Source organism: Triticum aestivum, chromosome 3A (genome assembly GCF_018294505.1).
Source record: "Triticum aestivum cultivar Chinese Spring chromosome 3A, IWGSC CS RefSeq v2.1, whole genome shotgun sequence".
NCBI classification, from domain to species: Eukaryota; Viridiplantae; Streptophyta; class Magnoliopsida; order Poales; family Poaceae; genus Triticum; species Triticum aestivum.
In genome coordinates, this window is record NC_057800.1 from 470,547,114 (window position 1) to 470,555,921 (window position 8,808).

Genomic DNA, 8,808 nt, shown 5'->3' on the forward strand with positions numbered 1-8,808 from the left:
CACTGCACTATCTCCATGCATCTGATATATATTCAGCTTCATCACCTTAAATAAGTTAGCGCCGCGGCGAATTTGGTGGAACCGAATCGTTTTTTAACTTACGGGTGGCATTGGTGGGTAAATTTTGTCAACTTATGGGGTAAACTAAATGACGTACCACCAAAAGCAATAGGCGCTTTATTAGTAACTAGCAAAAATGCCCGTGCGTTGCAACGGGAGAATACAAGGTGCGAGAATCAGGCTAATGGCATAGATATTTTATTGATGCAATACTTATCATGTATTTTTTTACCATTAAATCACTCTTTTTTCTTAATTACAATATACCATGAATAATATTTGCTCTCCTCCTTAGCTCAGAAATAAATGGTTCAAAAAGCTTTAGCGATTTAGTTTGGGAAATCAGCCACAAAAGTTAATAGTACTCCCTCTGTTTCCTTGACATTTTGGTGGTTCAAATTAGACTACCAAAACATCATATATTTAGGAATGGAGGGAGTACTTCTGAAATTATGTATAGAAAAACTTGCGCCCTTGTTAACATGTTTGTTACCACAAATTATTTTACAAAGCAAGATTATACAGATAGTAATATATGTCCCAGCCTTTTCTCAACGCACAACAGAGTAGAGGCCATGTCCACATTGTTAACGAATGAGAATATCAGTCTTATGTATGGCTGGATGGATTGTACCTGCAAAATTTCCCTACAAATAAACATATCTTCTTTGCTGAATGTAGCTTCACCAATCAAACCTGAAGAATCCTAGAAAAAATCAATCAGACTTCACATGGAATCAAACTTCATATGCAGATGAATTGTTGCCTAAAACTGCTAGAAAAAACATGTTCAACTGAATTGTTTTCGGCACTGGATCAACTCATAATCTTACTTATACATTAAAATGTGTGGTGCTCATAAACCGAGATAATTTTTTAGAACAGGTAAAAAAGAATGTACAGGGACTGCTAGTAGCATAATTGATGGTTACATGAAACATCTAAAATTTTAAGAATCAAACATGATCTAAGGAACTGACACACATCTACAAGTATCTATAATAAAATCCATATGAAAGATAACCTCCATTGGTTGAAAATTTCGAGTTTCCGCTCCTTTGCTTCAATAGCAACGGCCACTTAGTCCAGCACATCCCCTTTGTCATAGATCAGTAGAAGGCAAAAATGGATACACATCTATATGATCCTACTCCTATCATAGTTTATACATAGCAACAAATTGAGATTACATATGGCTACATAATAAGATTCCTTTGCATCATCGTGTTCTTACATTGAAATATGGTAGCAGCAAATTGTAAGATTCTAATGTGTTAGTTTTGGCACAACAGGCTTCGGCCTCCTTGACATCCAACTGCCTATCTGCAAGCAATTTTTGAATCATCTCTGGTACACACCATGCTCATAGTTAGCGTGATTACAGCATTGTAGGCAACAAAAAGGAATCCATGTGTAACCTGAATCTTCACTGAACTTTTTAGGTTTGACCGTCCAGGACCTCGGTCACACAAAATTTGGCAGCTCAAACTTTTACCCTTACCAGTCTTTCATCATCCATGGAAAATCCACCACATACTTGGCTTCACATTGAGATGGTTCACCATGTTCATCTCACACGACTTGTCACACTGCATATCCACGAACCAATCCAGTTAATGTTTGACGACTGAAAAAAATTCAGAGTAAATCGACAGATGCATGAATAAATCAATCGATGTGTTGCAATGGGAGAAAAAACACCACAAACACGCCACCAAGCTCTAGCACCTTCGCCTACGACATGGCAATCAAGCATACTTTGCGCCCATGCAATGGGCCCCACGATGATCTTGCACCCTTGCGTCTCAACCGGCGACGTCGGCGGCGGGTCAAGGCAGCTGCAGAGCAGGCGCGATACATATGTCACGAGCTGCTCGACCACCTTTCCTCAAAATACAACACAACAACAAAGGGAACTTGGCTAGAGATTGTACTTGAACACTTAGCTGCAAGCCTGCAATAGAGATGATTAAAACTTTCAAGAATACAAATTTGGTTATCCGTTACAGTGGGAGATGAAGTGTATATGACGGTGAAAAGGGCAAGGAAAAAAAAGGGAAATGATTAGATGTGTTTTTACCTTCTGACAACATCCTTTTGCCCTGCATCACATATAGTAATGATGTCACAAGCATGCTCTTGACGAGAACAATTCACATGTGCTAGCGACCTGCAGAGGATGGACAAAAGAGTAAAATCACTGGAAGCTAATACGCAACCTTATAGCTACGCAACCTTATAGCAATATACTGCACTGCGTATATCCAGTTATCCACTATCATCTGGTCCAGCCGTTCAGGTGAAGTGAGTGCCAGCAGAACAATGACCTACAGACCACAAGAGTTCCAAAGCACCATTAATCATAACATGTACAAAGAAACAAAGGAGTAATCAACAGCCAAAAATAGGCTAAATTATGAACCTTAGAATCAGGTCATGGAGTTCAAGGGGAAACTCCTACACACCCTCCTGGCAAGAGTTGAGCACGATCGCGGCTCATCGGGCTCGTCGAAGCTGCAGAACCTGCTGCTGCTGATCGACGTCGAGCTGCTGTCCCTTGCAAAGTATTATTCTGAACACGCTGCGGAACGCCCATCTGAATTTCCACGATGGCACCAAACTAAATGTAAGTAATATTGTTGTAGGAAATACAGGAGTACTCCAAGAGTGCTCTGTTCATCTGATGGATTGTGTGTGTGCCAAGAGCCATGCCAAGCTGCACATTTAGTATGCATAGGACCCTGATTTCTATGCCACCAGGTCGCAAAGACTGCAAGCTGCATATAAAAGAAATTAAATTGTCCTGTCCTGAGATTGGACTCAAGATCTGGATCAAAATTACATTGTCATATTTTTCTATAACTGAAGCTAGATTAAGTACACTGCCTGCTACCGCGGGCTATAAAGAAAATTGCCCAATGTCACATATCATATGAAGATTAGTTCAACAATGTAGGACCGGCCCAATGTCGGTGAATCATAGGAATCATGGGGTGCCTTGGGGCTCATGCAGGGGTGTTGAGATTTAATCATTCGGCAAAACAGAGAAGATGGCGATAGGAAGAGAATAATAGTTGGCAAATTCCACCTCCTTTCCTGAACCCGATGGCTACATGGAAGGTAATTTCCTTTTCTAGCAGCTGGTTGTACAGCTGTACTGAAACCATTTGAATTGGCTTCCGTGTAAGTTTAACATGTTACTTGAACAACAAGATTAAAATATCCAATTGTTTAAGGTTCTAAAGAAGGTTGATCAGCAACGATGCAACATAAACCCAACTATGTCATGAGCACAGTTAGTCTATGTAAGTTAAGCCACACATCCTGATACATTAACAGGTAGTGGAAACAAGCAAAAGTGTCGGGCTACTTCTGCCCACCATTGATTGATGAATAAATCATTTTCTTACCGCGTGCAAGATGGTCCAGGTGTTTCATCATCTTTGCTTGCAACATAGAAGATACTCCTGGTTCAGGCCGGTGATCGGGGCAGAGACGGATGGAGTCAACTCATGGACATGGGCCGGGGAGGCCAATCAGCCCGCCGAAGGCTCCCATGAACATCCTGGCTGCACAAGAACACAGATATACACACGTCAATGTGCAAAACATCAGATTAGAATCTGTACAAAATAACAAAAGAACAACCAAAATTGCACAAACATCATGCACCAAGTTAGGAGACACGCTGCACAGGACTTTGGGCTCAAGCGTTGAAACCAAACTTTAATATTGCAGCTCAAGAAAAGGGAAACTGTGAGCAGATAAAGGCGCATGTACCAGCTCTTCCTATGGATGGGAACTGACTAAAAGATCGGGAAAAGGCAAGATGTCTGAAGAAATTAAGTATGCCGATGATGCATCCGGAGCCCCTCATTAAGGTGAGGTTAGTTACAGACCTCCACTCCAATTTTACCCAGCCGCTCATCCGCAGCCACCTGACGCGGATCCCCCTAGAATTCATTTTTTGATTTTTGTGTGGTGTATACAGTCAAACTAACTAACATATGCGTTCAATAGTGATTAGAAGGTACTTTCAGTCAGTTAGATGGATAAAAATCAAGCTTGGCACCATGAAAATTGAGAGGAGAACTGAATATGCATGTTATCCTTCATTGATAATTCATATGATCGTTAGAACATCAATCCACCAGTACATGAGTCAGGAAAGATAGCACACCACCCACTTCCTTGTTTGTACAATGTACTGTATGTAGTAGTACAAAGCCTATACCCCTTCATTAATCACTCACACTCTCTCACTCACTTTGTATTGTCCTCATTCTCTCTTCTCTGTACCATTCCCTTGACTGATACATAGTAGCACCAACTGAATTTTGTCGCTGGATCACACAATGTATCACACATTCAAACTGTCCATGTAAGATTTGGCACACAAGATCATCAAGAAGAGTCTCCCTCAATTGCATATACAGGCACAAAAAAGAAGTGGAATTCAGAAATTAATCAAGTAGATGTTGTACCTGAACCTCCTGTAGGATTTGGGGGAGGTTGTCAGCGAGCCAGGCGTCCAAGTCCTCATGCGACGACGGCGCATCAACGGAGAGGATGCACAGGATCTCGGCGGGCGCCATGGTGGAGGTCATGGGGGGTTGGGCGGCGCCGGATCGAGTAGAGGAGATGGAGGGCGCGCGGATCCGGGAGGGAGGCGCCGGATCTGGCCGGTGAAGGTCCCGTGGCGGCGTTCGAACCTCCAAGGTGAGCTCGAGGACTGGGCATCCATGGTGCTGGCGCTGAGCTCCTGGAGAGGAGTGACAAGGAGATTAGAGAGAGAGAGAGAGAGAGAGAGAGAGAGAGGAAAGAGATAAGGCAGGGGAGCAGCGGTTTGACCTGGGTGGTCGCCGGACGACGCACGAGGGAGGACTGGGAGTGGGCGACGGGCCAGGGAGGAAGCGTCCGGGAGGAGGAGGGCGTCCTGCGGGCGCTGGTGGTGGCAGCGGCGGCACTCGGGCCTGGGCGGGCCGGATCTGGGCTCGAAACGTTTTCTCCCTTTAAAAAGGACCGCGGGTTGAATACTGAAAACTACACGGACCTTTCTGAAAAATCGGCGACGACGTACGACCAGAAAGCCATGGCTGCTTTATTAGTATATAATATATATATATATATATATATACTAGCAATAGCAAAAAGGCCCGTGCGTTGCAACGGGAGAAAAAAAAAAGCTTCTCATGTCTCTAGCTCAATAAATTTATTTTAAAACAATAAATTATATTGAATGATACATAAATGCTTTGAATAAACATTAGTCCAAACCCTTGATTTTGTGATTAAACAGGGCATTAATTGCATGTAGATTTAATATGTACTACATAGTAGTCATTTTCTAATGATCATCATGATGCCTATGGAATTTGGTGTCCTTATGGGAAAGAAAAGTGATGGAAACCAGTGACAATATGTGTAGAAGTACTATGGAGACATCACCGACTTAAGTGTTGTTTGGTGGCACTCCAACTCCTTTCAAGCTGGTCGCGCATCATCCTAACTTCACAAAGCCAAGATCGAGAAAGCTGGCCTCCATCTCTGGTCCGGCCTCTTATCTCTAACTACAATGTTTTGCTTCATCCAATACCTTTTATGTCGGCACAGTTGATATCTTTAACTGTAAAAGTTTAATCACAAAGAAAGGCTTAAAACGTTAATATCTTTGTCTCGATTCCCACGAGCCTCTTATTTGTTTTTAGGATAATTCCTTTTCTTCCTTATTCCTCTCTCTTTATTCCTTATTTCTCTGCCCAGTATAGAAATTAGCAATTTGTTCTATACGAACTCCATGTTAAATCTTTTTTTGTGAATCCATGTTAAATATATAAATGGCTAAATTTTGAATATATATGATATTGGTCAGATATCCATATGACGTGGATACAAAAAAAATCATTTGTATACAAAACTATTCACATGAAATCCATGTAGAATCTATAAATAGCTGGATTTGGAAATACTGATTAATGGATACAGAATACAGACATTTACAAAACAAAGGTATTCTGTATTCACATGAACTCCATATAGGGTCAGTCTGCAAGTTTAGTTTGGACTGAAACTGAAGGCAAAATAAAGTTTCTGAAGATAATGGCAGAAAACATCATACATTTAGTTTGTGGAATGATAATGCCGAGTTCTAGGGGCATCATTTATTTTGCTGCAGTACCCACATAATGCTGTGAAAACTCGACGATCATATGCTTCAGGCCAGACAGATGACACACCACTCGACTCCTCTGAAAGGCCTTCTTCAAACTTTAGCTCAAGCACTTCAACCTTCGATAAACCGCTGGTTACAAAGGTCACTGATGGCAAGCTGCACCTTATCAAATGCTTCTTAATACTACGAAATCCATCGCTCGAAAATGCGAATTGATTCTTATTCCCAGACGTCTGAGTAACATTACAAAATATTTCCAGTTCGCTCAAGCTTACCATTTCACTGAGCTCTTGAATGATGTTCGCCTCAGCGCTCTTCCCAATATTGCTGCACAAAAGTATCAACAATGAATTCATCTTGGTTACCCCACTCGGCAACTTGGCGTTCCCGGCGAGTAAATGCATTGACTTTTCCAGCTTGACAATTCTAGGAGGTAGATCTTTCACCTTTGTGGATCTCACGTCCAGTGTATCCAGGCATCTTAGCTGTCCAATCTGTTCTGGGAGCTCGCTAACATATGTCCCCTTGAGGTTCAAGTACCTCAAAAGCAGCAATTTGTAGAGACCATCAAGGCACAATGGACCTTGACAGCCTTCGAGGTCAAGAACCTGCAGTACACTGAGGTCATTTAGACAAGGCGTGCGACCAGTGTGAGAAAATACGACAAAAGAGCGAGCACGAGATACTTTTGTGCCGTCGATTTGTGCAGCAGCCTGATCCGGCTTACCACTATTCAGCAAAGATAGCCGTTGTACAGTGCCATTGACAGGTGGACATCTTGCTGTTGAGCGTGTACCAGAGCACCAAAGTTGTCTTCCATGGACTTGCAAATGATGAAATCGTAACAAGATACCTATTTGATGACAAGAGGGAAATGAGTCAGAGCGTATACATGTATCATTTATCTCAACCAAGAGGGAGCGGGACTGAGTTTTATCGAAGATATGTGTAGCAAGTGGCACACAATATGGCACAGAAAGACAGTGTACTGAAGACAATTTTTCAGTATAAATGATGGTCGAGGATATGTGTAGCAAGTGACACACAATATGGCACAGAAAGACAGTATATTGAAGACAAATTTTCAGTATAAATGATGGTCGACAGAATAACAGGCTTGTTGAGCAAAATAAAATTTTCAGCAAAAATGGTGGAACTAACTGTTTTGGTTAAAACTCTTGTCAGTAACAATTGAAATGGATTGATGGAATTAGCAAATAGAGTACCTCTTATATTGCAGATGCTGCCTCAGCCTCCCAATTGATTGAGCCACATCGCCCGCATCACCTCCTCCTCTGCTGTACTCGCTGTCCACTTGGGATAGCATATTGCCGAGCACCTTGGCGACGTCCTAGCTCCGCCCGACTGAAACCGACGCGCGGCACTTGAACCCCGTGTTGAGCAACCTATACACCTCCCTAGCAAGCGTCGTCTTCCCGGAGCCGGCCATCCCGACGATGAACACGACCTTGAGACCGTCCGAGCCTGCTCTGGTCACCATCCCCGCCACCTCGTCCCACGGCCCGTCCGAGCCCGCTCTGGTCACCATCCCCGCCACCTCGTCCCGCGGCCCGTCCATGCCGCAGGCCGGCACTGTCGGCGTAGAGCGCGAAGAGCCGGGGGTCGACGGCGGGCGCGTGATGAGACAACATCTGCGGGTCGAGACTGTAGCGCTTCCGCAGCTTGCTCACCTCGACGACGCACGCTCGGAGCACCTTCAGCTCGGTGGCGAAGATGTGGCGGTCGGGGATGGTGGTGAGCCGGCGGATCCAGCGGGAGAACCGGTGGGAGGTGCCGGCGTCGGCGTTGTTGGTGCCGGCGTCGGCGCGGTGGGCGAAGAGGTCGACCCATTCCTCGATGTCGTAGGCGAGGTCGCGGACCTGGGCGATCCAGCTGGTGGCCTGGACGTCGGGCTCCTCGAGGGCTTCGCACCGGAGGACGACGGCGTGCATGGTGCTCAGCTTGGCCTAGAAGAAGGTGACGTCCCCGCGGGCACCGGAGAGCGGCTCGTACTCCTGCTGCAGCAGCTCGCCCAGCTTGCCTGGCAGCGCCTCCACCATGCCCGACAGCGCGCCCACCGCGTTCTCCATCTCGCCGTCCGGTTGAGAACAACCTTCTCTAGCTCTCTGGATCTGGATTTGTGGGTGTCGCCGGCGACCCCCACCTCACCGCCAACCTCCATACCCGCCTCACCGCCAACCTCCGTATCCGTCTCCCCAGCCCCTCCCGCGCACGAATCTAGCCCCTGCAAGCTCTAATCACCGTCGCCGCCGTTCTGCATCGAGCCGCCGCGACAGCGCCGCTCGAGCCGCCGTGTGCTCACGTTGACCTGGTCCTTGGACATATGGACATATGTATCACGGGTTGAATATATCAAACTATAGGGTCTTTTTTGCAAAATCAAAACGTTTTCTCTGGATGCCACTAAAACAAAGACTGCGGGTTGATTTCCTGTAAACTTAGGGGCCTTTTTGCAAAACAACCATGACGGACGACCAGAAGCAATAACTGGTTTATATATATATATATATATATATATATATATAGGTAGAGAGGTAAAGAGGTAAAGATCTTAC

General features: G+C 44.8%; 1 long non-coding RNA gene and 1 pseudogene across 1 annotated transcript; both read right to left on the reverse strand.

Moving 5' to 3' along the window:
• Positions 1-855: 855 nt before the first annotated feature.
• On the reverse strand, positions 856-2,134 carry LOC123061702 (uncharacterized). The gene is made up of 2 exons (XR_006429229.1): positions 1,789-2,134; positions 856-1,649 (listed from the first exon to the last, which is right to left on the reverse strand). It is a non-coding gene; the product is annotated as an uncharacterized lncRNA (long non-coding RNA).
• Positions 2,135-3,683: 1,549 nt separating this feature from the next.
• LOC123056939 (disease resistance protein Pik-2-like) lies at positions 3,684-8,322 on the reverse strand (annotated as a pseudogene).
• Between the last annotated feature and the right edge of the window lie 486 nt (positions 8,323-8,808).